Raw genomic sequence first — 6,101 nt, 5'->3', positions numbered from 1 at the left:
AAGAAGCAAGGCTGTAATCAATTGCGCCCAAAAGCCATTGTGCCTTTGTGCATCCATTTTCTGGCTTGTTAGGCGCTGCTTTTTTATTGTAGCGTGCGGGCTTATAGTGTCTGAGTTGTTTGCAAGTCATGCCAGTGCAGGCTCAGCGTAGCATCATTGTAATGTTAGTTATGCTACTTAATATTTTCTATATTGAGATAGTTTAAAGACTTGCCTAAACTGCATCATTCAGAGTTGTTTGCAAGTCATGTCAGTGCAAGCTCAGTGTGTAGCATCATGGTAGCGTATGCTATTGACCTAACATTTTCTATATTGAGATAATTTAAAGATTAGTCTAAACTGCATCATTCATCAAGGATAGCAAACCAAAGATTTTCCATAACCTTCATATTCGCAACCCCAAAGTCCCTTAAATGCTAATAAGTAAACCAGAATGAGTCAGAAATCTGCCAAGCAGAGAGTACTCTCAAGGAGAAATTTGCTGAGAAATGCAACACTACTAATCGGATTTTTTTCCTTATAGGGCCTACTAGAAAAAGAAAGGGCTCCTCCTACTAGGGGCAGATGTAAAGTAGTATATGAGTTCGACAATTCAATAGTTTTGACCAAGGGTATATATATTAAGAAATTCACAAATATGAACAAAACTTTAAAATTTCAAGCCAACTATTATTGTCCTAGATTTCAGACCCGTAAAGTTTAACTTTTGGATGTATCTCTACTCATAAGAGGTTTTTCCATTTCTAGAACTCCTATTAATGTTAAAGGAATCTTATTTATCCTGCAATACCCCTTTATTGACATGGCCAATATTGAACAGCGCATAATACCTAATATATGAACTGATATGTGCAGATTTCTGCATTAAAAAGAGACAACACATTGCATGTGCAATGGCTGGATATAAGAGGTTTTTCCATTTCTAGAACTTCTATTAATGTTAAAGGAATCTTATTTATCCTGCAATACCCCTTTATTGACATGGCCAATATTGAACACCGCATAATACCTAATATATGAACTGATATGTGCAGATTTCTGCATTAAAAAGAGACAACACATTGCATGTGCAATGGCTGGATTTGACTTGCTTTCTCTCTCAAGTTATTAGCAATCTATAATTGATCTCATTTTTATCTTTATCTATCAAGTAATTAATGTTAGTACACCTCCAAAAGGTGGTCTCAATCACAATTCTATATTAGCTAAATATCAATTAGCAGCTGCAAAATGGATACAAGAAATGATTATGCATCCATATAATCCACTAAAAAATTAGTTGAATAATGATTTTTTTAAAAATAGGTCAAATATCGATAAAAAATAATATTATTCACTTTAAAAAAATGGATAAACAATGTGTTTAACTTTTACATTTGCAAAGACTCAAATTGGGGGTTCTTCAAGATTGGGAGACTAAAAGTTCTCCCAAAAGTGATCATATTCAAGAAGACATGGATAATATGGATTTTCATATTATCCGTCAGTTAACCCATTTTTTATCTGTATTAAATATGGGGCTGGTAAGATATCTTATTCGTTTTTGTATTATTCGTTTTCGACCCTCCCATATGCGACCCAACTCGCTCTTTGTCACCTCTAATACCAATTATATGTACATCAAGTCATCAACAATTTGATCATTATCTAGTTCTCTAGAATCGGTGTCATCCTCAGTGCAGTGCAAGATCATGTCATTTCTGATATAGACATAGTAGTACCAACTTGTGCCCCAATGTGAAAAATATCTTACTAGTATAAAAAGGGCAACTCGACGCACTAAGCTCCAGCTATGCACGAGGTCAGGGGAAGGGTCGGATCACAAGGGATATTGTACGCAACCTTACCCTACATTTCTGCAAAATGTTATTTCCACGGCTCGAAGCCGTGACCTCCTGGTCATATGGTCATATGGAAGCAACTTTACCAATTACGCCAAGACTCCCATTTTGACTGAGTATGTAGATTAGGAAAGAAAGGTACTCTTGAAACTTATAATTATAAATATGTCATAGTATTTGTGTGAGTACTTAGTGTACCCATTTCTCATTGAGTAATTTTTTTTAAAAATCACTTAAATATTCTATTGAATTTAAGTTTAAGTTTTGTAATAAAAGTATAAGTTTACAAAAATAATGAATGTTGATGCTAAACTTAATAATGAAGAACTCACCCCATAAAACTGCTCAATTATTAGTTAAAAAGTTGTAAACTTTTTAGTATTTAATTATACACAAAATCCTATGATGAGATTATAACGTACCAATAACCTAGTTTTAGGATATGCATGTTGTGCGTGCACTTTATCTCAATGAGTATAAAATTTTAAAAATCACATAAATATTATTAAACTATGTAATTTAGTTATAAATACTAGATTTTAAAAAAGCACAAGCTCTTGAAAATAATTAATATTGATCATATTTAGCCAACTTAAGAAAGTAAAAAGCTATGTCATACAAAAGTATTTAATGCATTATTGTAACTTCAATATATGAGTTGTGCATTTTCTTTATGTAGAATAATATGTTGACTTATACTTAATTATCATGCAAAAATACTATGTTCTTCATGGCCTTAAAAAATAAATTATATTTGCTCAAGTACCTAATATAAATTTCATATTATTCATTGCGATGTGCGATAGGTCATCTTTAATTTTAAACATTTATTTCTGTGTTCTAAGACCTTGAATAGAACCATTCAGCATTCCTCGACTTGCGTGTGCAGTCCGTATCTTTTTCCAGAAAACTTTTATGTGCAAAAATTGATAAAAATATGAAATAGTGTTTCAAAACTTATTTGAGTTGACTTCGGTCAACGTTCTGAGTAAACGGATCCGGATCAATGTTCTAATAGTTTCGGTAGGTCCGTATCGTGATTTGAGACTTGGACGTATGTCCGAAATCAAATTCAGAAGTCCCTAGCTCAAATTATCGCTATTTGACGGAAACTAGAAATCTAAATGTTAAAGATTTTCAAAGTTTGACCGTAAATTTGACTTTATTGATATCAGACTCGGGTTGAGATTTTTGAAAGTTGGAATAGCTCCGTTATGTTATTTGGGACTTACCTGCAAAATTTGAGGTTATTCCGAATTGATTTGACATATTTCGGCACGAGTTATAGAATTAAATATTTCATAAACTCATAAGTTCGAATTGAGGTCCGATTTGTAGTTTCGACGTTGTTTGTTGTTATTTGAGACCCCAAGTAGATCCTTATTATGTTACGGGACTTGTTGGAATATTCATACGAAGTTACGAGGGGCTCGGGGTGAGTTTCAGATCATTTTTGGTTGAAATTGCAAGTCTTGTTCTAGCGTCTCACATCTGCGCATTTTGGAGTGTAGATGCGGAGCCGCTTTTGCGAAGACAATGTCGCTTCTGTGACATTGAGGCCAGGGAAGAATCTTCACTTCTGCGAAGCTTGGAGCGCAGGTGCGATGCCCGCTTGTGCGGTGCAAGTATCGAAAATGCGCAACTCGTCGCTTCTGCGGCTTCATTAGTGCTTCTGCGCAGTCGCGAATCGGACTGGAATTCCGCAGGTGCAGAATTTAGCCTGGCAAGCTGGCTTCGCGGATGTGAAATTCTTGTCCGCAAAAATGAAAATGATGGAGAGAATGCATAAATTCGGGAGTCCGACAGTTTTGGTCATTTTTGAGTTTTAAGTCTCAGATTTGGGCGATTTCAGAGGCAGTTTTCACAAGTTCGAAAGGTAAGTGTTCCTTATCCTAAATTGATTATACTTCTTGATTCCATGCCTATTTACATCATTAATTAGTGAATTTAATTGAAGAAAATGAGATTTTTTTAAAATGTTCCAAAAATATAAAATGAGGATTTAAAAGGCGATCCGATGTCAGAATTCAATAATTTTCGTATGGTTGAACTCGTATCGAAACTGTAACGACCCGACCAATTATTTTGAGAGTAATACCCCCGATCCCCTATTTACTGCTTTCCCCATATTGTTTTTTTTCTTATGTGACTTGGCAGGAGGTTTTGTTTGTGGTTTCGGAGTGATTTGGGACACTTAGTCCCTAAAACGGAAGCTTAAGTCATAAGATTTTGACTGTAGTCAGAACTGTGTAAAGAATACTCTGAAATGGAGTTTCGTCAATTCCGTTAGCTCCGTTGGGTGATTTTGGACTTAGGAGCATGTCCGGATTGTGAATTGGAGGTCTGTAGCTGATTTAGGCTTGAAATGGCGAAAGTCGAATTTTTTTAGAGATTTTGACCGGAAGTGGACTTTTTGATATCTGGGTCGGATTCCGATTCCGGATGTTGGAGTAGGCCCATAATGTCGAATATTACTTGTGTGCAAAATTTGAGGTCAATCGGACGTGGTTTGATAGGTTTCGGCATCGAACGTACAAGTTTGAAGTTTCAAAGTTCATTAAGTTTGAATTGGATGGTGGTTTATATTTTTAGTGTTGTTTGATGTGATTTGAGGGCTCGACTAAGTTCGTATAGTATTTTAGGACATGTTAATATGTTTGGTTGAGGTCCCGGAGGCCTCGGGTGAGTTTCAGATGCTTAACGAATCAAAAATTGGACTTGTCCTATTGCTGAAGCTTTCAAGCTTCTGGTATTTTCGCACCTGTGGTGGGGAGACCGCAGGTGCGGGCACGCACGTGCGGGAGGAGGACCACAAGTGCGCTCTAGAAGAGTTTGTCCTGTAGCGTAGGTACGAAAAAGGAGCCGCATCTGTGCATCTGCAAATGCGGAGAAGTGACCGCAGAAGCGGATTTTGGACTTTAAGTGGAATCCGCACCTGCGATGGAAATTCCGCAGGTGCGACTGGAAGCCCGTAGAAGCGGAATCACTGGCAGAAAAGGGCCAAGATCGAGGGTTTTATCCCATTTTCAATTTTGGGACTTTGAGAGCTTGGATTTGGGCGATAATTTGGGAGATTTTCAGAGGAAGCTTTTGGGTAACGATTCTTAACTCATTTATGGTTATATTCCACTAATCTATAGTTGATTTCATCATTTAATTAAATAATTTGGTTGAGAAATTTGGGGGAAAAGTTGGAAAGTTCTTCAACTTAGTTTTGAGTTTTTGTAACGACCCGTCCGGTCGTTTTGAGAGTTAGAGCCCGAACCCCTATTAACTGCTTTTCCCATATCTATTTCTGCTATTGTTACTTGCCAGGATGGTTGGTTTTGAGGTTCGGAGTGTTTTGGGACACTTAGTCCCTAAATGAGAGCTTAAGCCTTAGAATTTGGACCGTAGTTGGAACTATATGAAGACGGTTCCAGAATGAAATTTCGTCGATTCTGTTAGCTCCGTTGGGTGATTTTGGGCTTAGGGGCATGCCCGGAATGTGTTTTGGGGGCCCGCAGCTCATTTAGGCTTGAAATGACAAAAGTCGAATTTTTGGAGATTTGGACCGGCAGTGGAAATTTTGATATCGGGGTCGGATTCCGATTTCGGAAGTTGGAGTAGGTCCGTAATGTTAAATATGACTTGTGTGCAAAATATGAGGTCATTCGGACGTGGTTTGACAGGTTTCGGCATCAGTTGTAGAAATTTGAAGTTTCAAGTTCTTTATGTTTGAATTGGAGGGTGATTCGTGATTTTAGCTTTAGTTGATATGATTTGTGGGCTCGACTAAGTTCGTATGGTGTTTAAGGATTGGTTGGTATATTTGGTTAATGTCCCGGGGGCCTCGGGTGAGTTTCGAGTGCTTAACGGATCAAAAGTTGGATTTGAGTTGCTGCTGAAGTCTTTAGGCATCTGTCATTTTCGCACCTGCAGTGCTGCTGAAGTCTTCAGGCATCTGTCATTTTTGCACCTGTGGTGGAGAGACCGCAGGTGCGTGATCGCATGTGGGGAGAGGCAAGCGCAGAAGCGGAAAAATGGAGGAGTGCCAGGGGTCGCAGGTGTGAGGTGAATTCCACATCTGCAATGCCCGCAGATGCGTTAGGGTCATCGCAGGTGCGCGAGGTTCGCAGAAGCGGAAGGGATTTCCGCAGGCGCTCACGCGCAGGTGCGGTCCTTTCATCACAGGGGCGAAGGCAGAGGGGATAAGTGATTTTCGCAAATGCGCACATTTTGCCGCACAAGCGCACCCGCAGGTGCGAGCCCAGGCTCCGC

This window comes from Nicotiana tabacum, chromosome 15 (genome assembly GCF_000715075.1).
Source record: "Nicotiana tabacum cultivar K326 chromosome 15, ASM71507v2, whole genome shotgun sequence".
NCBI classification, from domain to species: domain Eukaryota; kingdom Viridiplantae; phylum Streptophyta; class Magnoliopsida; order Solanales; family Solanaceae; genus Nicotiana; species Nicotiana tabacum.
The sequence above is the reverse complement of the archived record's forward strand: the minus strand, read 5'-3'. Positions refer to the sequence as shown.